This window comes from Triticum aestivum, chromosome 7B (genome assembly GCF_018294505.1).
Source record: "Triticum aestivum cultivar Chinese Spring chromosome 7B, IWGSC CS RefSeq v2.1, whole genome shotgun sequence".
In the NCBI taxonomy this organism is placed as follows: Eukaryota; Viridiplantae; Streptophyta; class Magnoliopsida; order Poales; family Poaceae; genus Triticum; species Triticum aestivum.
This window is the reverse complement of record NC_057813.1, coordinates 188,609,732-188,634,110: the sequence shown is the minus strand read 5'-3', so window position 1 is coordinate 188,634,110 and position 24,379 is coordinate 188,609,732.

Below are 24,379 nucleotides of genomic sequence, written 5' to 3'. Positions count from 1 at the left end.
CCCGCGGGGTGGGCTGTGATGCGGTAGGTACGTGGCCGGGTATACCGGGCACCCATTAGGTGTCTCGGAACCCTGTACACATCGTTCGGGGCCGTATGTGGAAACCTCGGCCGGACTCCTTGCGGATGGAACCCGAATAGGCGATAAACCTGGACTAGAGACTTAGGTGTTTAGGTAGGTCGTGGCCGACACCCACGTTGGGCTTCCGCTTGAAGGTTGTTGAGTACATGTCGTGTAAACGGCGGTAAGTGGTGAGAGCGTGTATGAAGAAGTACACCCCTGCAGGGTTAACATCATCTATTCGAATAGCCGCGTCCGCGGTAAAGGACTACTTGGTTGCCTATACAGTTCATAGACAAGTAAATGGATACTACTAAAAATCTCAAGACAAGCATGAGTGCCGAGGATGGCTCTTCCGTAGGATGACGGAGGTGGATCCTCGGTGGTGTATTGAAGTGGTGTGTAGTGGACTCGAGTGCGCAAAACCATTTCAAGTTGGAGTCTCGTAAGATAGCTTAGCCAAGAGTCAAAGCTGGCTTGTTGCAATAACCCCACCAACCCTTTTTGATAATGTGCATGTATGTAGGATCTGATGTAAGTCTTGCTGAGTACCTTTGTACTCATGTTGCTTTAATTTACATTTTACAGAAGACGCTGCAACCCCTTCTGATGGGTTCTTCGTAGATGTCGATATCGATGAGTAGGCTGAAGCCCAGGTGGTGATCCTGAGCTTATGAAGGACCATGTAGTATAGCCAGGCTTACCCAAGCCTCTTTTATTTTACTAGATGTCTGTACTCAGACATGTCTCTTCCGCTGTTGGCTTGTATGATTGTATGACTTGAATGTTGGGTCGTGTGACTCATACTTGTGTGTATGATATGTATGGCTCTCTGAGCCTTTAAATAAAGTACTTGTGTCGTAGAGTCATGTTGTGATGCCTTGTTGTATTTGCACATATCGAGCATATTGTGTGTATGATTGAAATGCTTGGTATGTGTGGGATCTGACTATCTAGTTGTTTATCCTTAGTAGCCTCTCTTACCGGGAAATGTCTCCTAGTGCTTCCACTAAGCCATGGTAGCTTGCTACTGCTCCGGAACACTTAGGCTGGCCGGCATGTGTCCTTCTTCGTTCCTGTGTCTGTCCCTTCGGGGAAATGTCACGCGATGGATACCAGAGTCCTGTTAGCCCGCTACAGCCCGGTTTACCGGAGTCCTGCTAGCCTAGTGCTATAGCCCGAATTCACTCGTTGATAACCGACACGTTCGATGCTGGGTCATGGATGCATGTCCCTGTAAGTTTGTGCCACTTTGGATTCACGACTAGCCATGTCAGCCCGGGTTCTTTGTCATATGGATGCTAGCGGCACTATCATATACGTGAGCCAAAAGGCGCAAACGGTCCCGGGCCAGGTAAGGTGGTACCCGTGGGAATATCGTGCGTGAGGCCGCAAAGTGATATGATGTGTTACATGCTAGATCGGTGTGACTTAGGATCGGGGTCCTGACAGAGTCCTGGATAAGGGGGTGTCCGGATGGCCGGACTATGACCTTTGGCCGGACTCCCGGACTATGAAGATACAAGATTGAAGACTTCGTCTCGTGTCCGGATAGGACTTTCCTTGGCGTGGAAGGCAAGCTTGGCGATACAATATGTAGATCTCCTCCCATTGTAACCGACTCTATGTAACCCTAGCCCTCTCCAGTGTCTATATAAACCAGAGAGTTTTAGTCCATAGGGCGAACAACAATCATACCATAGGGTAGCTTCTAGGGTTTAGCCTCTCTGATCTCGTGGTAGATCAACTCTTGTACTACCCATATCATCAATATTAATCAAGCAGGAGTAGGGTTTTACCTCCATCGAGAGGGCCCGAACCTGGGTAAAAACATCGTGTCCCTTGTCTCCTGTTACCATCCGCCTAGACGCACAGTTCGGGACCCCCTACCCGAGATCCGCCGGTTTTGACACCGACACCCGAGGTCCAGTAAGAACCCCTGAGGCGCGATGCTCAGGAGGTCCCCTTTAGCGCACAAGCAGCCGTCGAAAGGTGAGAAAGGAAGGCAACATTGCCGTCATAGAGCCGCATTAGGTGGAGATTCTGTGTCGCATCAATTAGCTATCCCAGGTGCGAAACTTATCTCGAAAACATGGAGTCGTAGCTGGGATGCAGCTGGGTTAGGACCTCGCGAGATTCCCCTCTCTTCCCCAAACTCTCCTTAGTGCTCTACGTCCTCAGGTCCCAGCCCTCGAGCGAGCTCAGCCACTGCTGGTATGCCAGGTCGCGATGCCGTGGACAAGGCCAGGGGGTGAGGGCTGGAGAGCCAGTAAGAGCTCCTGAGTGGCGATCCTCAGAAGCCCCCCTTTTAATGCGCAAGTGGATCACTCAAGAAAGAGAGAGAGAGAGAGAGATAGAGAGAGAGAGAGAGAGTTGCTCCACAACTGACTGATGGCTCAGAAATGGTATGTTGGAAGTGTAGGTTTAGTCTGATGGCTCAGAAATGTCTTTGCCAGAGTGGATCACTCAGAAATGGTAAGTTGGAAGTGTAGGTTTAGTCTGATGGCTCTCTCCACCAATTAAGAGGAGGTGGAGGGGTATATATAGCCTCCACACAAAATCTAACCGTTACACGCAATTTACCAAACTCGGTGGGACCGAATCGTTAAACTCGGTCAGACCGATTTAGTAAACCTAGTGACCGTTAGTGATTTTCGGTGGGATTGACATGCATCTCGGTGAGACCGATTCAGTTAGGGTTAGGGCATAACGTAATCTCGGTGAGACTGATTACACAAACTCGGTGAGATCGATTTTGGTAATTAGCTAACCAGAGAGTTGGTCAGGTAAACTCGGTGGGACCGATTTGCTCTTTTCGGTGAGACCGAAATGTTACAAAAAGGAAACAACGAGTTTACATTGCAATCTCGGTGGGACCGATCGCTCACTTCGGTTAGACGGAAACGTTACGAAGGGAAACAGAGAGATTGCAACCCCATCTCGGTGAGACCGAGATCCTATCGGTAAGACCGATTTGCTTAGGGTTTGTGGCAGTGGCTATGACTTTTGGAATCGGTGGCGCCGGATAGAAAGAATCGGTGTGACCGATTTTGGCTTTAGGTTTAGGTCATTTGTGGATGTGGGAAAGTAGTTGAGGGTTTTTGAGCATATCACTAAGCACATGAAGCAAGAGGCTCATTAAGCAACACCTCATCCCTTCTTGATAGTATTGGCTTTTCCTATAGACTCAATGTGATCTTGGATCACTAAAATGTAAAATCAAGAGTCTTGAGCTTTTGAGCTTGAGCCAATCCTTTATCCTTAGTATTTTGAGGGATCCACTTTCATCATCCATGTCATGCCATTCATTAAGCTTTCCTGAAATAATAGTCTTGGAACAACATTAGCTCAATGAGCTATATGTTGTTATGAATTACCAAAACCACCTAGGGATAGTTGCACTTTCAATCTCCCCCTTTTTGGTAATTGATGACAACATATAGATCAAAGCTTTGACAAAAGATAATAAAATTTAGATAACATCGTCGCTTTGAGAAGTATGTGATAAGAAAGAGCTCCCCCTAAATTTATGCATAGTTTTAGATTTGCTTTGGACTGCAAATGCACAATGAATTAGGCTCATGGGTTACTCTTCCATGTCACATACATCTTGGTGGAGCGCTCAAAATAATAAACAATGAATACATGCACTCATCACCAAGCATAGTGAATGATCACATAAGATAGATAGAATAAATATCAAGCATGCATAAGTGTAGCTTATGATCAAACACATGATCATCAATGTCTCACAAACAAACATAGTATCTCAACCAAAAGCAAACAAAGATCAAATAAAGCAAGAGAGAACAAAAGCAACACACTCTCTCTCGAAGCCTATGATCTATACATTTTTCTCCCCCTTTGGCAACAAGTTACCAAAAAGTTCATAGAAAATGCATAGTGCTAGATCGACTCTCAGGCTTGATCTTCTGGTGATGGTGGTTAGGGCTGGAAAAAAAGCTCGAAGCTCGCGAGCTAAACAAGTAGCTCGTGACTCGGCTCAAATCGACTCGAACTCGAACAATAACGAGCCGAGCCGAGCTTTAGTTTAAGATCGTTTACAGAACGAGTTAAACGAGCCAATCTCACAAGTACTCGTATAACTCGTTAGGCTCGGTATAAGAATCAGTGTTTCTTGATGGGTAGTAAAAACATCCACTAAACACCTTGCATCCAAGCACAAGCCCAACCTCTCAAGGCCTAGTCACCTAGGAGACCCACACGTACACGACCATGTCCATGTTAAATTCCCAGTTAATCTTTTTGTCGTATCTGTAAGTTTTTATGTTCATATCTTTAACGAGCTTAACAAGCTAAACGAGCCAGCTCGCGAGTTATACGAGTCGAGCCAATCTGGGATTTGAGCTCGTTATAGTAACGAGTCGAGTCAAGCTAGCTCGTTAATGAAACGAGCTTTAGCGAGTCGAGTCGAGCTGGCTCGACTCGGCTCGAATTCCACCCCTAATGGTGGTGTCCTGATAACTCCAAGGATGAAGGCTTCAGTTGATGTAGAGGGTGCTGGAGTTGATGCTGAAGCTGGTTGCACTGTATCTGAAGGGGTAGTGGCTGGTGCTGAAGATGTTGCTCTAGTGTCTAGCACTGGCACAGCAACTGACCTCTGGGCTCTAGGCACTCTGGCAAAGACATTTGTGGTAGTCTTACCCTTCCTCTCCTGCATGTCATCCTGTAGCTGCTCCACAACTGACTGAATCTCAGTTACCTTGTCATCTAGATCATAGAATTTTTGTTCCATGATTCTCTCCAGGCTCTCCTGATTCTGAGTTAAGGTGGCCAACCCCTTCTCAATCCTCAGAGATGATGCTATCAAGTAACCAAGCTGCTCCTACTTGTTTTTCAAGAAATACTGAGATGCCTCCTCTTGAGTTGGCATCTTGGCAGCCTTCTCCTTCCTTGCCTTCTCCTTCTTCTCCTGATCTTGAACTGATGATGGATCATCCTCATTCATGACAACCTCATTGTCCTCAAAGTCTGGATAAAGTGGAAAGTGTTCCTTATCCAACTGATATTTTCATGTGCCCATCTTTGAGTTTATCAATTCTTGAATCCGAGGTGCATATCCACAGCTCCTCTTCTGATCTACTGCAGTCCTCTTGATAGTTTCAATGATCAGGCTCATGACTTTGAACTTTTGTGGCACATCAAACACATGCAACATGTTGATGGCATGCCCTCTGATCATGTTATGGTCACCAGACTTGGGCAACAAAGTGTGCCTCAGAATCCACTTTATGGTTGGCAACCCTGACAGCAGAAAGTGAACTGATCCAAACTTGTGAGTCTCTAATGCCTTGTCTGGAATTTCCTTGTACATGTGAGCCATTGAATTGTGACCCATCTTCTTCTTTGCATAAATGTCTAGGTCATCCTCATTTTCCTTGGGGGCCTTGATCAGTCTTGCCCATTCTTCAACAGTGGATTGGTACCTTGTATCTTCAGACATCCAAACAATTCTTCCATCTGGATAAAAATGTGCTGTGGAGTAGAATTGCATGATAAGCTCATCATTCCAATTTGTGAGCTTCTGCCCAATGAAATCTGCAACTCCACAAGCAACAAAGTTGTCTTGCACTCCAGGATAGTGCTGTGCATTTTCCTTGATGAATTCCCAGTCAACCCACCTCATGTCACAGACTATGGGTTTCTTGTCCAACAGAATTGTCTCATAGAAGTCCTGCTGTTCCTTTGTGTGGAACCTATAGTCAACAGCAGTTCTTCTCCTTGTGGCATATGGATCTTCCATCCTCCATAGTCTCAGTCCTGAGTCTTTTCTGATGTTCATGTCCTCAGCCACAGGATGGGCATCATTGTGATCTGGTATCTTTGGCTTGAGCTTTCTTAGAACCTGTCCTTCTTCATCTTCCTCCTCAGCAACCTCAGGCACTGGGGCCTTGTTTTTCTCAGCAGCTGGAATACTCCTGGTATTCCTCTTTGGTGCAGACTTGGCCTTGGGGGCAGCTTTGGGTGATTCCTTGGGCTTAGATGTTGCAACCCCTGATCTGATTGCATCTCCCATAAGCTTTGGTGCCTTTGGTGCTGGTGCAGAAAGCTCTTCCTCTTCCATCATGGAAGGTTGCCCAACAACTCTGGCCATGGTCTTCTTGACCCTTTCCTTCCTCTTCTTGCTTTCATCAGCTGGCTCTTTGGGATCAGGCCTTTCAGACAGTTGAGTTGAAGCTCTGGCCTTGGGCATAGGTTGCCTTCTTGCAGGCCTTTTAATTTTCATGCCTGGCTTTATATCCTTTGCTGAGCCAATTTCCTTCTTGAGCACCACTTTCTTGGAAGTAGCCTCATCTTCCTCAGCCTTGTAATCTTCATCCTATGAATCTGAAGTTCTTTTCCTCCTTTGCCTAGTTGCAGCCTTAGGCAAATTGCTAGGAGTACTTCTGCTCCCTTCATCTGAAGTTGAGGGACTAGTGCCCTCACTCAAGTCCATCTGCTCTACTGACTTGTTCTGGCTGTCACTCTGATCAGACATTCTGCAAAAGCTGACTGCTGACCCTGTGAAGAGTTATAGATGAGATAGAAAAGATGAGCATCACAAAATGCAGAGGTTTTTGCAAAAGAATGACTCAAAAGTTCAGTTTTAGTTTTCCACAGAAAGCATTTTGGATCCACCGATTTTCAAACTCGGTGATACCGAAGCAGTTTTTGAACCTAAACTGATGAACTCGGTTGGACCGAGTTTCAGTTCGGTGGTACCGAGACTATTAGGGTTTCACAGAATTCTCAAATCGGTTGCACCGATTAGTAATTCTCGGTCAGACCGAGAGTCACTAGTGCAATGGCATAAGCCAAATCGGTGATACCAAGTTTTTCAACTCGGTGGGTCCGAGATGGTTTCGGCGGAAACCTAACACTAAAAATTTGAATCACATCTAATCTATGAACTACTTTGGCTGGATAGAAGAGTTTCAATCGTGGCAAGATTCAATAAGAGTACAATGTGCTAGGAATTAGACGTGGATAGCACAAAGATCAAGTCCATACCCTAACTTGGCGTTGGACTTGCTACGGCGGCAACGGTGGGGACGAAATCCATTGACGGCGGCGAAGACCAGCGACAGGAGGCGGCTCGCGACGAGGAGACGATCCGGAGACCATGATGGCAGAGCGAGCTGTTGCGCAGGCGAAGGCTTTCGGAGAAATTTCCAATATTTTGCTCGTGGCTATATATAGCCCGACCCTGTCGGTGTGACCGAGTGGAACAACTCTGGTGGCACCGAGATGCATAACTGTGTTCAGTTACAGCAACTCGGTGTGACCAAAAAGTTCAAATCGGTTGCACTGAGATGGAAAACTCAGATCAACTTAATGATCTCGGTAGAACCGAAATGGAGGAATCGGTCAGACCGAGAATCGCAAAGAGGTTTTGGAAGTGTAAGTCTATGACGAATCGGGTACTCCAAGTGCTCCTTACACAGAGTGGTTCGAATCTGACTTGATCAAATTTTGTGATGTAGCATGAATAGAGTTTGAGACGAGAAAAGCATAGATAGCTAAAGAAGGTTCTTAGGCATTCTTGTCCATCCACTTGGCCAAAAGAAGAACGAACCAAACAATCACAACAACAAGTGGATGTCCTTGAATGAGTAAAAATATGCACCCACATGCTCACACAATAAGATGACAAATGAAATATGTTGCAAAGCATGCACAACCAATTCTAGCATCTATCAAACAATTGGCGATGACTAGGTCATCTGTATATGAGTATATTGACTTAGGAGTCAAATGAGAACATTTGATCATAGGTCATACTCATTGTTTAAGCTCAAGTGGGGTTACCACCTTTACATAATGCATTAATGTGTTCACACCATTAGAGTTGCTTTGACTCAATTCTTTGAGTTAAGCTCCCCCTAGATGTGAGATCCCCCCTTAGAGGGATGAACTAACCTTGGGTTTTGTCGATGATGACTTCATGTAGGTGTTGAAGAAGTAGATGCTCAATGTTGATGTAGATCATTTGGAGCAATCCATTGGAGTGAGTTGCACTTTCAACTTGCCTACATGGGTTAGTCCCACAAGGAACAAACAAGAATATCCATAGACATAGAGTGATGCACACACAAGATGATGTCCATGAAAACATTAGGTTACCTTGTCCCTTGCCTTACCAACATGAGGGTTTGTGACTCCTTGAACTAGTGCAAGATGTGAAAGTTGATTGCACTTGCTCTTGCCAAAATGATATGAGTGAAGGATGTTGGCGGAGTCACCCTCAAGAACTCTCTAGTTCTTCTTCTTCGGGATCCACATCATCTTGATGGGAATCCTTGGAGTTGTTGTTGTACTTGATGAAGTAGAACTTGATGTAGTCTTGAGGACCCAACTGAACGAGGCTTTAGGTGCTTCTTCAAATGGATCAATCTCTTCTTGAAGCTTGTCCTTATTCTTTGTTCTTGTGGTCTTGTGGAGGAAGATCATCTTGAGCTTGTGTTCCCTTGAAGGAAGTAGGATCATACTTCTCTTGTTGAGGAACAAACTTTGTCTTGGGGTATTGATCTTCTTCCCACTCAACTCCTTTGGCATTAAACTTTCGTTCGAAACCAACACCTTGATTCTTCTGGTGTCTTCCTTGCTTGCGTACAATTTCCTCGAATTTCTTACTCCCGGCAAGGCTCTTGTAAACACCTTTCTCTATAATTCCCTTCAATAAACTATTTTCTTGCTCAAGTGTAACTTGGCTAAGAGAATCATTAGTGGAATCAAGAGAACTACTATAAGCAACAACATTGGATTTGACATTATTATTGTTACTACTAGAGGAAGTATCTTTCTTGTACTTGTTACTAGACTTGACTTGAGGCATGTAAGTAGATAAGAGTAAATGCTTGGCAATGTAAGAAGAACTTTTCTTGCGGAGATCATCATTGATTGCCTTTAAGAACTCATGCTCTTGCTCAAGATTGAGCTTTTCAAAGCGTAACTTCTCATGAGCCCTTAAAAGTTCTCGATGATCTTCGAAGATAGTTTCATGAGCCAACTTAAGAGTGTTTAGTTCTTTAGTTAGAAGCTCAATTTTCTCCTTATCATTGTCATTCGTTTGATTAGCATGATTAATTGACGTTTCATCATAGTATTCATCACTAGAGTTGTCAATAAGTAAATCATCATCCACAAGCAAGTCATCTTCATCACTATTAAAATCAACATACTCGGGATGTGTTACCTTTGGACCTTTGGCCATGAAGCATCTTCCAATTCCTTCATTTGGTGAATCAAATATGTCGTAGGAGTTGGTTGACACAAGTGCTAGACCGGCAACACCTTCATCTTGAGTATGTTCGGAGTCAGAGTGATAGCTTCTCTCGAAGTGATTGTTGGAGTCGGAGCCGGAAACCCATTCACCAACATGAGCTTGATGTCTTTGTTTTGTGTAGCTCCTTGATGACTTGTCCTTCCTTTCCGAATCCTTGATTCTCCATGAGGGTCTTCGTTCATAACGATCATCTCTACTCCTCCTCTCTCTTGGTGGTGATTCTTCTCTCTTGCTTCTTCTTTTTGAAGAATCTTCTATTCTTTTGTAGGGTGCCGTACACTCATTAGAGTAGTGTCCAGGCTTCCCACAATTGTAGCAATTGCGCTCTCGACTAGAAGATCTCTTGTCATGATAAGACCTTGACTTGGAGCTTCTTTCTTTGCTTCTACTCTTGTAGAATTTGTTGAAGTTCTTCACCATTAAGCTCAATTCTTCATTGAAGGTTTGTTTCTCACTTGATGATGTGGGGGCTTCACTGGAGGCTTTGTAAGCACCACTTGACTTGTTGTGAAGTTCCTCCTTATCCTTGAGTGACATCTCATGAGCAACAATTCTTCCAATGACTTCTGTTGGTTTGAGATTTTTGTAGTTTGGCATCATTTGGATCAATGTGCACACGGTATCATACTTTCCATCCAATGCTCTTAGGATCTTCTTGATGATGAATTTTTCGGTCATCTCTTCACTCCCTAAGCCGGCAATCTCATTTGTGATAAGTGCAAGCCTAGAGTACATTTCAGCGACACCTTCACCATCCTTCATTTTGAACTTGTCAAGCTGACTTTGGAGCACATCCAACTTGGATTCCTTGACGGATTCGGTACCTTCATGCATATCAATCAAAGTATCCCAAATTTCCTTTGCATTCTCAAGACGGCTAATTTTCTTGAATTCTTTGGGGCACAATCCATTGAAGATGATGTCACATGCTTCAGCGTTGTATTGCATCATCTTCAATACTTCCGCATTCGCTTCATGGTTCGGTTCTCTCCCATCAAAGAATTCACCTTGCAAGCCAATACAAATAATTGCCCAAACGGCGGGGTTATGTCCGAGAATATGCATTTTCATCTTATGCTTCCATCTAGCAAAATTAGTACCATCAAAATAAGGACCTCTATGGTGATAATTTCCCTCTCTAGACGCCATACTCTCCTAGGTTGTGAAACCAAGGCTATGACCACCAAAAGCTATGGAAATCAAAGCAAATGGAGACCAAAGCTCTGATACCACTTGTAGGACCTTGAAGTATGTCTAGAGGGGGGGTGATTAGACTACTTGATCAATTAAAAACTTAACCTTTTCCCAATTTTAGAGTTTGGCAGATTTTAGCTATTTTAGGACAAGTCAAGCAATCATCACACAATTCAAGCAAGCATGCAAAGAGTATATAGGCAGCGGAAATTAAAGCATGCAACTTGCAAGAAAGTAAAGGGAAGGGTTTGGAGGATTCAAACGCAATTGGAGACACGCATGTTTTTGGCGTGGTTCCGATAGGTGGTGCTATCGTACATCCACGTTGATGGAGACTTCAACCCACGAAGGGTAACGGCTACGCGATTCCACGGAGGGCTCCACCCAAGAAGGGTCCACGAAGAAGCAACCTTGTCTATCCCACCATGGCCGTCGCCCACGAAGGACTTGCCTCACTAGCGGTAGATATTCACAAAGTAGGCGATCTCCTTGCCCTTACAAACTCCTTGGTTCAACTCCACAATCTTGTCGAAGGCTCCCAAGTGACACCTAGCCAATCTAGGAGACACCACTCTCCAAGAAGTAACAAATGGTGCGTTGATGATGAACTCCTTGCTCTTGTGCTTCAAATGATAGTCTCCCCAACACTCAACTCTCTCTCATAGGATTTGGATCTGGTGGAAAGAGGGATTCAGTGGAAAGCAACTTGGGGAAGGCTAGAGATCAAGATTCATATGGTAGGAATGGAATATCTTGGCCTCAACACATGAGTAGGTAGTTCTCTCTCAGAAATTGTAAGTTGGAAGTGTAGGTTTAGTCTGATGGCTCTCTCCATGAATGAAGAGGAGGTGGAGGGGTATATATAGCCTCCACACAAAATCTAACCGTTACACACAATTTACCAAACTCGGTGGGACCGAATCGTTAAACTCGGTCGGACCGATTTAGTAAACCTAGTGACCGTTAGTGATTTTCGGTGGGACTGACATGCATCTCGGTGAGACCGATTCGGTTAGGGTTAAGGCATAACGTAATCTCAGTGAGACCGATTACACAAACTCAGTGATACCGATTTTGGTAATTAGCTAACCAGAGAGTTTGTCAGGTAAACTCGGTGGGACCGATTTGCTCTTTTCGGTGAGACCGAAATGTTACAAAAAGGAAACAGAGAGTTTACATTGCAATCTCGGTGGGACCGATCGCTCACTTCGGTTAGACCGAAACGTTACAAAGGGAAACAGAGAGATTGCAACCCCATCTCGGTGAGACCGAGATCCCTATCGGTAAGACCGATTTGCTTAGGATTTGTGGTAGTGGCTATGACTTTTGGAATCAGTGGCGCCGGATAGAAAGAATCGGTGTGACCGATTTTGGCTTTAGGTTTAGGTCATTTGTGGATGTGGGAAAGTAGTTGAGGGTTTTTGATCATATCACTAAGCACATGAAGCAAGAGGCTCGTTAAGCAACACCTCATCCCTTCTTGATAGTATTGGCTTTTCCTATAGACTCAATGTGGTCTTGGATCACTAAAATGTAAAATGAAGAGTCTTGAGCTTTTGAGCTTGAGCCAATCCTTTGTCCTTAGTATTTTGAGGGATCCACTTTCATCATCCATGCCATGCCATTCATTGAGCTTTCCTGAAATAATAGTCTTGGAATAGCATTAGCTCAATGAGCTATTTGTTGTTATGAATTACCAAAACCACCTAGGGATAGTTGCACTTTCAGATACCCAAGGATGGCATTGTATGGCAGGCGAATATGGGTGATGTTGAAGTCGATGAGCTCGGTGTGGTAGTTGTTGCACTGTCCGAAGGTGACAGGGAGGCGGACCTGCCCTATCGGGGTGGTGGAGCCGTCAGTAAGTCCTGTGAAAGGCTTGGTAGGCTGAAGTTGATCATATGGCACTTGAAGGTTGTTGGACATCTCGACGGATAGAATGTTGAGCCTTGCGCCGCCATCAATGAGGGTCCTGGTGACTTGCACGTTGCTGATGACTGGGGAACAAAGCATTGGGATGACGCCAGCTGTAGCCATACACTTGAGTTGATCTGCTGAGCTGAAAGTGATGGCGCACTTGGACCACCTGAGTGGGCGCGTGGCCTCGAGCTTGGGGAGGACTGGATTCACCTCGTGAGCAAACTTCTTGAAGATGCGCTGAGAGGCCGGGGCCTGGGCACCGCCCAAGATGCAACTGATATCACGTGGCTCCTGGAAGCCCCTAGCCCCTTCGTCCTGGTGGTGGTCGTCATTACTTCTTGGCGGCGGTGGCAAAGGGGGAAGGCCTGCGTTGCCCTGCGGGAGATCCTCACGAGGCTGATCTCTCCAAGCTCCCTCACGAGGCTGGTCCTGCCAGCGATCCTAGCGAGGTCGGTCACGCCACTCCTGGTGAGGGCCTTGGTCGTCCCATCAGCCTCCACCTCATCCTCCTCCTCGGTCGTAGCCCCAGTCCTTGCGCTCGGGGCGTCGACCGATGTGTCCTTCTCCAACGACCATGAGCTCCTGGCACTCATTGGTGTTGTGGGTGTAGAGGTTGTGGTAGGCGCAGAACCGTTCGCCCTTGGACGCCTCCAGGTTGTCCCTTCCGTGCTTCATGTCTGGTTCTGCCACAAGTATGGGTGCTCCTTTGCACTTCACGTCCTTGGCCTTGGCCTTCTTCTCTTCTGGGTCAGTAGCTGGAAGCTCGAGGAGGGAGAGGCGCCCTTCCTCAGCTCTTGCACACTTGGTCACCAGGTTGAACAGCTCCAGAGATGTGCACAGATCCTCGTGGATGGCGAGCTGCTCCTTCATCTTGACGTCGCAGACGCCATCAGAGAACGCTGAGATGATGGCCTCCTTTGTCACCTTGGGGATCTTGAGGCGAGCGTTCTTGAAACGCTGGATGTACTTCTGCAAGGTATCTCCAGGCTGCTGCTTGATGCGGCGCAAGTCACCCACGGCTCGAGGGCGGTCGCGAGTGCCCTAGAAGTTGGCGATGAAATGGCTGCGCATCTCGTCCCAAGACGAGATTGAGCCGGGAGGCAGGTTCAGGAGCCAGGTGCGGGCACCATCCTTGAGCGCCATGGGAAACCAGTTCGTCGTGACCTTTTCGTCTCCGTTGGCCGCCTTGATGCCTAGCTTGTAGAGCTGCAGGAACTCCACGGGGTCGGTGGTACCGTCGTAGCGAGGAGGCAAATCTGGCTTGAACTTGCCTGGCCAGGCGATGATGCGTAGCTCGGTGGTGAAGGCACGGCAGCCTGCTGTAGCCACCGGAGCCTTTTGCTGACGCGGGGCTTCCTCTTGATGGTTCCCGCACGCCGCCGCCAGGGGAAGCACATGGTCTTGGCGTGCTGGTGCAGGGATGCGGTCTTGCCGTGCTGGTGCAGGGAGCACGTGAGCGCCTTCTTGAGGCCGAGGGATTTCTTGGCAGCTCCTTTCTTGCCGCACAGGCACCGGACACGGCGGGTATCGTCCAGGGGCCGCGCGCCTTGGAGCCAGGGCGCCTTCTTGGGGTTGAGGTGGCGGAGGAGCTCCCTGAGCCGCGTCGCCCATGCATGACGGAGGGCGAGGCAGCGAAAGGGACGGCGCCGGAGAGCCCCCTGCGGCACTGACGAGCTCGGTGATGCAAGCGAGCAATTCTTCGTAGAGGTCGTCGACAGGGCGGTAGTGCAGGAGATCATGTGCCAGGAGCAACATGGCCTGCGCGTCCGTGGGGGTGCGACGAGCGTGAGACAACGAACCAGCTGGGGTCAGCGATAGAGTGGCGGTGCGTCCTTCCCGCCGCCTCGAGGGGTGCAGCAAAGATGCTTGCTGCTTGTTCCCCGCCGGGCTAGTGGAGGCATTGGCGGCAGGCGACGGGGAATGAGGAGGAGGCCCACCGACGGGAGCCGTCTAGGCGACGTGAGCGGCAAGAGCAGCCCGGCGCTCGGCGCGAGCTCGACGAGCATCTGCCATGGATGCGACGAAGCGACGGAACACAGATCAATGGAAAGAAGATTCCGGCGCACCTCTACCTGGCGCGCCAAATGTCAGATATCGGGTTCCGGCAAAATCCTTAAGGTTCGAACTCTCGGGTGCGCAAAAAGATCTTCTCCCTATCGAAACACGCCCGGAACCTCGCCGCGATTCTAAGCTAGCACGATGAACAACACAAGAGAAACGAGGTTTATAGTGGTTCGGGCCACCGTTGTGGTGTAATACCCTAATCCAGTGTGTGGTGTGGGGATTGCCTCTTGGGCTGATGATGAACAGTACATAGGAAGAACAGCCTCGCGAGGAGAGGTGTTCTTGTGGTGGTGGTGTGTATCAGCTAGGTTCGGATCAGATCCCTTGGCTATCGATCAGATCCTCCTCCCTTCTACTGCGGTGGCTATCTATATTTATAGAGGCCCTGGTCCTCTTCCCAAATATTGAGCGGGAAGGGAGCCAACAACGGCCATTTTGAAAGGGACAACTAGTACAAGCTATCGTGACTAAACATGGTCTTCGACTGCCAAAGGCACTGGTGATGACGCCGTCTTGGGCTCCATGGTGACCTCCGTCCTGCCGTCCTGCTGGTCTTGGTCTCGTTGCATGGATATGGAAACCTTTACCTGATGCCTCGGTACTCCGCGCCTGCGCTTGCCCCCTTTGCACCAAACAGGAAACGAGGACACTACGCAGGCTGGCACCCGCCTGGCGCCCGCCTGGTCTTGATCATCATGGCTTGCATCATGAGCACCTCGCGAGGTACCCCTTGCCTTGATTTGTCCACCTCCTCGCAAGCCTGCCTGGTGAGGCCGCCCCTGAGGAGGCCTTGTGTCGTACGCCCCATGAGGCTTGGCCCCTCGCGAGGGTCTTGAACTTGGGTTGATGAAGACGGGTCGTACTAGGCCACTGCTGACCCACGCTGTAGGCCGCAGGCAGACAAGTCTGGGGACCCCCGTTTCCAGAACACTGACAACTATGAACATGATATATGTCACCCTCATCCCCAAGAGGGAGCGCAAGCGCGCATTAAGGGACGTCTACACCGTAGAGCCTGTTGCCCCAAAATTTGACCCATGGTCGGCTTGCCGATCACCTTTGATCGCAGGGACCACCCAACTAGTATCCTCCACGGAGGTTCGGCGGCCTTGGTCCTTGATCCCATCATCGACAGATACCATCTCGCTAGAGTCCTTATGGACGGCAGCAGCAGTCTCAACTTGATCTATCAAGACACTGTCCGTAAGATGGGAATCGACCCGTCAAGAGTCAAGCCTAGTAACACTACCTTTACAGGAGTGATACCCTGCATGGAGGCCCGCTGCACGGGCTCCTTAACACTAGAAGAGTATTCGGCTCTCCAGACAACTTTCAAAGCGAAGAATTGATCATCGATATCGTCCCTTTCCGGAGTGGTTATCATGCACTACCTGGACGAACTGCTTTCGCCCGCTTTAATGCAGTCCCACACTTTGCTTATTTGAAGCTCAAAATGCCCGGACCGCATGGCGTCATCACAGTAAATGGAAATATGGAGCACTCCCTCCGTACTGAGGAGCACACCGCGGCCTAGCAGCCGAGGTACAGAGCAGTCTCATTAAGCCGAATAGCTCATCGGTCATTAAGACCCATGACACTACTAAACGAGTCTGATCCACATTACAGAGCGACAGCTCGGCAGATCCGGAGCTTGAATAGCAGTTTAGCCTCCACCGATCGCCCCATAAGGTCGCGGGATACGTACCACGCGTACATAATTATGCACTTCAAATACCTTGGGCAGCGCCGGAGGCACACCGTGGAAAAGGTCTATAGTACGGCTTGACCCTATTCGGACCTTAACATTTTTTTCCCACTACAGGTTCGGTTAAACTTGCCTACTTTATGGCCGTACAAGGGCTCTTTTCTAGTCCCTTCTTTCTTGCAGACGGCCATCGACTCCTCGTCTCAAAGGATTCCTCACCAAGGAGAAACGACGCAGATGTGCGGCAGGGCATCATTGGGATCGTCAAACCACTACTTTTGGGCCCTATGTAAAACTTTCCCTTGTGTAAAATCTCGATGTGTAAAATGGCCTCGATATTTATGCCATTATCTGTAATAACATGTCTCGACGTATTAATCAAAGTATAAAGGAAACAGTTGATCACCACTTTCGTTTGGTACTGCTTTATTTCATCTGTATTCCCTCCTTACTTCAGATCACCACACATGCTTTAGTCCGGCCTTAACACCAGGGGCTATATTCGGCTACGCACATTTTTAAATTTCGAACACCTATAGGGTGCTATTCGGCATCCCGAATATTGCATTATATGCATCGGCTCCGAATCATGTCTTTGGTCTATAGTTGGGTTTCCCGGCTCCTGTGCTTACCACATTACGTTCCGCTAGTTCGGCTAAGGTAGTAAAGGGAGAACTACTTCGGTTGTATTTCTGGTTCAACCGGTTAAATACCTCAGTAGAGAAAGTCGAAAACTGACTGTCATGATAAGGCGAGAGCTGGTCGGCGATTCAGCGACTTAGTTTTATACTACAAATCATAAGCGGTCCATTCCATGTTATATGAGGGGCTGGTCTTCGTCCAGTCACGTGGGAAAGGCACCGTAATCTAGACAGCCGCACATGCACCAGGGGCTAGTACTTAGCTCCACAGTCAAACTCCTATGGCTAAGTGAAAGTAATAAAGCCGCATAGTCTGATTGCCTGGTTCACCTCGCGGACACCTCCTTTATGGACCAAGACATTGGATAAAGCGTGGTCACACGTTATACCAAACACCCCTGTAGCATCTACATGAGGGTCGAAGCTGATGACTGCCACCTTTCAGAAATACAAAACGGCCTCATAGGAGGAGAAAATCGCTTGAAATAAAAGGCGCAAACATAGATATATTACACGCATGGGTTCATAACATATTTTTTTACAACCCGAACACCTCTAATCAAATATAACATCCTTCGAACATTGGCCCTCTACTATTCGGGCCCCTTCTAGGACGTCATCAAAGTACCTCTCCGGCTTCCGATGATCTTTGCCTTCGGGCGGGCCTACGGTCACCACATCGGTGGCCTTCATCTTTGCCCACTTCATCTTGATACGGGCAAAGGCCATCCGGGCACCCTCTATGCAGGCCGAACGCTTTATAGTATCAATCCCGGGCCGCGTGTCGACAAGCCGCTTAACCAAGATGATGTAGCTGCTAGGAACCGGCTCGGCTGACCAGAGTTGGATTATTAAATCCTTCATGGCCAGGACAACCACCCTATGAAGCTCCGTCAGCTGCTTCAGCTAGTTGTTCTAAAGTGGCGGGTGTTATGGCACAAGATATTGCTACTAGAACAACTTCTCCATTGAGTTCCCCTCCTGGGCTCGGAAGAATTGTGCGGCACCGGCGACACTCTTCGGAAGATCCGCATACACACCTGGAGAACTCCACACTCGTGTGAGAAAAGCATACCTCTGACCTCCAAAGATACTTTGCAAAAGAAAGGCCTTACTAGCCGCTATCTGCCTCGCTTGCTTGATCTCTTCACGAGTGCTCTGGGAATCACTCCCGCCTCTTTGGCATCACGGAGAGCCTTGGCAAGCTCGGAGGACTGCGCTGAAGTCTTCTGCTCTAAAGTCTCACACTTGCTGATGGTTCCTTCAGCTCCTACTCGACTTCCGCCACCCGAGCTTCATGTTGGGGGCGGGCAACCTACTTGGCCTCCAGTTTAGCAACCGCTTTCTCAGTGGCTGCCTTATTCGCCTCCACCTCTTTCTGGGCTATGCGAGAGTGCCTTTGAGGGTCTCGACCTCGGACGCGCCAACTATGATCATAATCAAAAGCATTCCATGAGCTAATCTCCAAATATGCATATCACTTCTGATATAAAATTAAACCTTTAAAGCATTAAATAATGTGGTCGATCTCCTCATCAGCCACCTGAAGCTTCCAATTGAGTTCGGAAACTTCTGTGGCCTGGGCGGTTGCCACCAACAGTGAAGCCTGTCACCAAAACCGAGCAGCATGTTAACATTCCCAAATACTATATGGATCCCCTGTCCGGTTTCTTTCAAAAACAGGACAGAGCCTCAGGGGCTACTGTGTGTAGATAGGTATGTGACAAGTTTTTAGAGCATTACGTCGCATACCTCAAAGCCCGTTAGTAGGCTGGTGAAAGCTTCGTTCAGTCCATTTTTTGCAGACTGAACCTTTTCCACCATCGCATCCATCAGGGTGCGGTGTTCCTCCATGATGGAAGAAAGTTGCAGTGCTTCCTCCAGAGCTTTGGGCACCTATGTATTGGTGGAGGTCTCCGATGGAGCTGATGCTTGATACATCTCCAACGTATCTATAATTTATGAAGCATTCATGCTATTTTATTATCTGTTTTGAATGATTACGGGCTTTATTATACACTTTTATATTACTTTTGGGACTAACCTATTAACCGCAGGCCCAGCCCATATTGCTGTTTTATTGCCTATTTTAGTATTTCGAAGAAAAGGAATATCAAACGGAGTCCAAACGGAATGAAACCTTTAGGAGCGTTATTTTTGGAACGGATATGATCCAGGAGACTTGGAGTTGAAGTAAAGGAAGCTTCGAGGTGGCTACGAGGGTGGGGGGAGCGCCCACCCCCTGGGCGCGCCCCCCTGTCTCGTGGGCCCCTCGAGACTCCCCCAACCGACTTCTTTCACCTATATATTCCCATATACCCTAAAAACATCGAAGAACAAGATAGATTGGGAGTTCCGCCGCCGCAAGCCTCTGTAGACACCCAAAACCTCTCGGGAGCCCGTTCCGGCACCCTGCCGGAGGGGGGATCCCTAACTGGTGGCTATCTTCATCATCCCGGCGCTCTCCATGACGAGGAGGGAGTAGTTCACCCTCAGGGCTGAGGGTATGTACCAATAGCTATGTGTTTGATCTCTCTCTCTCTCTCGTGTTCTCTCTATGGCACGATCTTGATGTATCGCGAGCTTTGCTATTATAGTTGGATCTTATGATGTTTCTCCCCCCTCTACTCTCTTGTGATGAATTGAGTTTTCCCTTTGAAGTTATTTTGTCGGATTGAGTCTTTAAGGATTTGAGAACACTGGATGTATGTCTTGCCGTGCTTATCTGTGGTGACAATGGGATATTCACGTGATCCACTTGATGTATGTTTTGGTGATCAACTTGCGGGTTCCGCTCATGAAACTATGCATATCGTATAATCATGCCCACGGATACTTGAGGTGATAATGGAGTATCTAGGTGACATTAGGGTTTTGGTTTATTTGTGTCTTAAGGTGTTATTGTAGTATGAACTCTATGATAGATTGAGCGGAAAGAATAGCTTCATGTTATTTTACTACGGACTCTCGAATAGATAGAATAGAAAGGATAACTTTGAGGTGGTTTCGTACACTACCATAATCTCTTCATTTGTTCTCCACTATTAGTGGATTTGGAGTGACTCTTTGTTGCATGTTGAGGGATAGTTATATGATCCAATTATGTTATTATTGTTGAGAGAAGTTGCACTAGTGAAAGTATGAACCCTATGCCTTGTTTCCTACCATTGCAATACTGTTTACGCTCACTTTTATCATTAGTTACCTTGCTGTTTTTATATTTTCAGATTACAAAAATCTATATCTACCATCCATATTGCACTTGTATCACTATCTCTTCGCCGAACTAGTGCACCTATACAATTTACCATTGTATTGGGTGTGTTGGGACACAAGAGACTCTTTGTTATTTGGTTGCAGGGTTGCTTGAGAGAGACCATCTTCATCCTACGCCTCCTACGGATTAATAAACCTTAGGTCGTCCACTTGAGGGAAATTTGCTACTGTCCTACAAACCTCTGCACTTGGAGGCCCAACAACGTCTACAAGAAGAAGGTTGTGTAGTAGACATCAAGCTCTTTTCTGGCGTCGTTGCCGGGGAGATTAGTGCTTGAAGGTATATCTTTAGATCTTGCAATCGAATCTTATTGTTTCTTGTTTTATCACTAGTTTAGTTTATAAAAGAAAACTATGAAAAAATGGAGTTAAGTTTGTCTCATACGCTTCATCTTTTTAATATCTTTCGTGAGTATAATGAAAAGGAAAATTGTGCTCAAGTGCTAGAAGAAGAAATCTATAAAATGCTTGATACTAAATCTTTGAATGATGAGCATGATTGCAATGTTGTTAGTATGAACTCTTTGAATATCCATAGTACTAATGATGATTGCACTAGTTATGATGAAAATGTCTCTTATAAGCATGTCGATTTTTGTGGAGTAGATTGGGTTTGCAAGTACACACCAAATAGGGAAAATAGATATTGCAAGAGGCATAAGTATTTAGAAACTAAAGGGCTGCAAGAAAGGCTTAATGTTAGTGCTGAAAATTTAAGATATCTTTACCGTTGTGAACTTTGCAATGAACATGGCCATTTAAATCTCCGATGCAAATTGTTTCATGATCAAATCGTGTCCAAAAATTGTGATGACTTGATTTCCCTTGCAGAACATAATGAACTTAGTTTGCTTTTGGGTTATGAGGAATTGAAACGTGCAACTAAGCATATTCCAGAATTTAATCTTGAGCATTTTCTTGATATTGATCTAGAGAAGATTTATTTGTATTGTACGGTGAATTGCATTGAAAATCCTTATATTGCCAATTACCTAAAGAAAAGAAAGCAAATAGAAGATGAAGAGAATACTAATGGAAGGGAAGAGACTTCCCAATATCCTCCTATTATTTCTTATGATGAATCGGGTAACAAGGAGGAGCTTTCTATTCAACCAATCTCATCAATAAGGAGCTCAAAGAAGAAAGTTGAACCCGCACATAATGTGAAGAAGAAAAAGAAAAGAAGGAGCAACAAAGGTAAAAGGTATCCCTCCCAAATGATGTTGCTCCTATTACTCATTGTGATGATGATATTTGTTATACTATTGGTGCTATCCATACTATTAATGATGAGAGTGATTATGCTTATGATATGAAAAGGCCCAAGCTTGGGGAAGCTATGTTTGATGAGGATGAAATATTTGAGAATATATTTGCTGCAATTAATGTTTGTCCCATGATTGGGGATGCTATGTTTAATGAAGATGATATTTTTAGCCTCCCTAGTTTTGATATGCAAAGTTGTTATGATGATAGCATGCCGCTTACCTATGATGATTATATTTATGAAAGTGGATTTGGAAGAGTGTCAACTTTATTTAGTGATGATTCCACTATCTTGGGAGAGGTTTCAATCGATTATGATGAGAACGAAGTTGCTACTTATGATGATTATTGTGATGAAAGTTATGCTATAAAAAGTAGTGATGATTATATTTATAAAACTTGTCATGATTATGATTAGCCTTTTTCTGAACATTACTCTTTTAATGTGGAAACAATTTATAGTATTCAAGTCTCTTATGATACTCCCACTATTCCGAATGAGAAGGATTTTGCTTATGTGGAGAGTAGTAAATTTTCTATGCTTGTAGATCATGAAAAGAATGCTTTAGGTGCTGGTTATATTGTTGAATTCATTCATGATGCTACTGAAAATTATTATGAGATAGGAACATATGCTTGTAGCAATAGTATCAAGTTTCCTCTCTGTGTGCTTAAAATCTTGAAGTTATGCTTGTTTTGCCTTCCTATGCTAGTTGATTATTGTTCCCATAAGTTGTTTTCTCACAAAATCCCTATGCATAGGAAGAGGGTTAGACTTAAATGTGTTAGTCTTATGCTTCATGATGCTCCCGTTATGTTTTAATTCTTATCTTTTATGTGAGCATCATTGTCATCATCATGCCTAGCTAAAAGACATTAAAGAAAAGCGCTTGTTGGGAGACAACCCAATATTTATACTTACTGTTTTTGTGTGCCCAAATGATTATGCTACTGTAGTAATCATGTTTTATAGCTTTTTTTAATAAAGTGCCAAGTAAGACCTTTAGGATAGCTTATGGTGATAGTTGTGTTGATCCTGCTGAGAATCAGAAACTTTTGCACCCTGTAATTTAGTTTTGTTAATACACAGATACATGCTTCTGATATGATTCTTTTTGCTATGGATTGGTACACAAATTTCTTAGGACTTCCTAATTTTGTAGGATTTTTCGAGTTCCCGAAGTATACGTTGGATACATATTACCACAGACTGTTCTATTTTTTGACGGATTCTGTTTTCTATGTGTTGTTTGCTTATTTTGATGAATCTATGAGTAGTATCGGAGGGTATGAACCATAGATAAATTGGAGTACAGTATATATTACACCAATATGAATTTAGAATGAGTTCATTACAGTACCTAAGTGGTGGTTTTATTTTCTTATACTAACGGAGCTTACGAGTTTTCTGTTGAGTTTTGTGTTATGGAGTTTTCAAGTTTTGGGTAAAGATTCGATGGACTATGGAATAAGGAGGGGCAAGTTCCTAAGCTTGGGGATGCCCAAGGCACCCCATGGTAATATTCAAGGACAACCAAGAGTCTAAGCTTGGGGATGCCCCGGAAGGCATCCCCTCTTTTGTCTTCGTTCATCGGTAACTTTACTTGGAGCTATATTTTTATTCACCACATGATATGTGTTTTGCTTGGAGCGTCATTTTCTTTTATAGTATTTGCTTTCTGTTATTTAGAATAATATTTTGCATCTATATTTGCAATAAAAATGTCAAGGATAGCCTTTACCATGCTTATTTTGCTAGTATACATGTTGCTGTTTGAAAACAGAAAGTTTACCGCTGTTGCATAAATTCCCTAGAAAAGTCAGAGAATGATATAATGTTGAAACTGTTTGCATATTAGGATCTGATAAATCTTGTACAGCTTAGTATTTTTCTCATAATTTTTGGAGTTAGGGAAGTATGATGAATCTTGCATTCTTTACCGACTGTACTGTTTTGGCAGATTGTTGTTATGTTTGCATTGTTTGCATATGTTTGCTTGTTTAATGATTCTATTTGAGGATATGAGTATTAAATATGCAGAGGCATTTAGTATGCAATGTTGAATAATAATTTTAGTGATTTTTTACAGTAGAAGATGATAAGTTTTTGCATTGGTTTATACTAACCTATCTCACGAGTTCTTGTTGAGTTTGGTGTGGATGGAGCTTTTGAGAAATAGAGAAACCATGATATGAGAGGAATTAAGGAGACACAAAAGTTCAAGCTTGGGGATGCCCAAGGCACCCCAAGATAATATATCAAGAAGTCTCAAGCATCTAAGCTTGGGGATGCCCCGTTAGGCATCCACCTTTCTTCTTCAACAATTATCGGTTAGTATCGGTTGAACCTAAGTTTTTGCTTCTTCACATGAGTTGTGCTATCCTTGCAATGTCATTTTATTTTTCTTTGCTTGCTGTTTGAATAAAATACCAAGATCTGAAATTCTTTAATGAGATAGAGTCTTCATATAGTTACATAATTATTTAGCTACTCATTGATCTTCACTTATATCTTGTTGGAGTAGTTTGTCATTTAGTAGTGTGCTTCACTTATATACTATGAGTAAATGGTTGAATGAGTTGAATGTCATAAATCTGAAATTATATATGTCTCATTTGCTTATCCCATGGGGAGTAATGACTTCACATTTAAGAAGTAGAGGTGGTAAATTTATTGAAGGTTAGCAAGCATTGTATTGGTCATTTGAACAATTCATGAAAGATTATTGAAGGAAGAGAGATTTCACATATAAATATACTATCTTAGACATCTTTTATAATTGTGGGCACTCATTAAGCATGACATGCTAAAGAGTTGATGTGGGACAAGGTAGACAATGTAATGGGTTATGTTTTCTCACATCTCAGTTAAAGTATATTGTCATGGATCATTCAAACATGTTGAGCTTGCCTTTCCCCCTCTTGCTAGCCAAATTCCTTGCACCAAGTAGAGATACTACTTGTGCT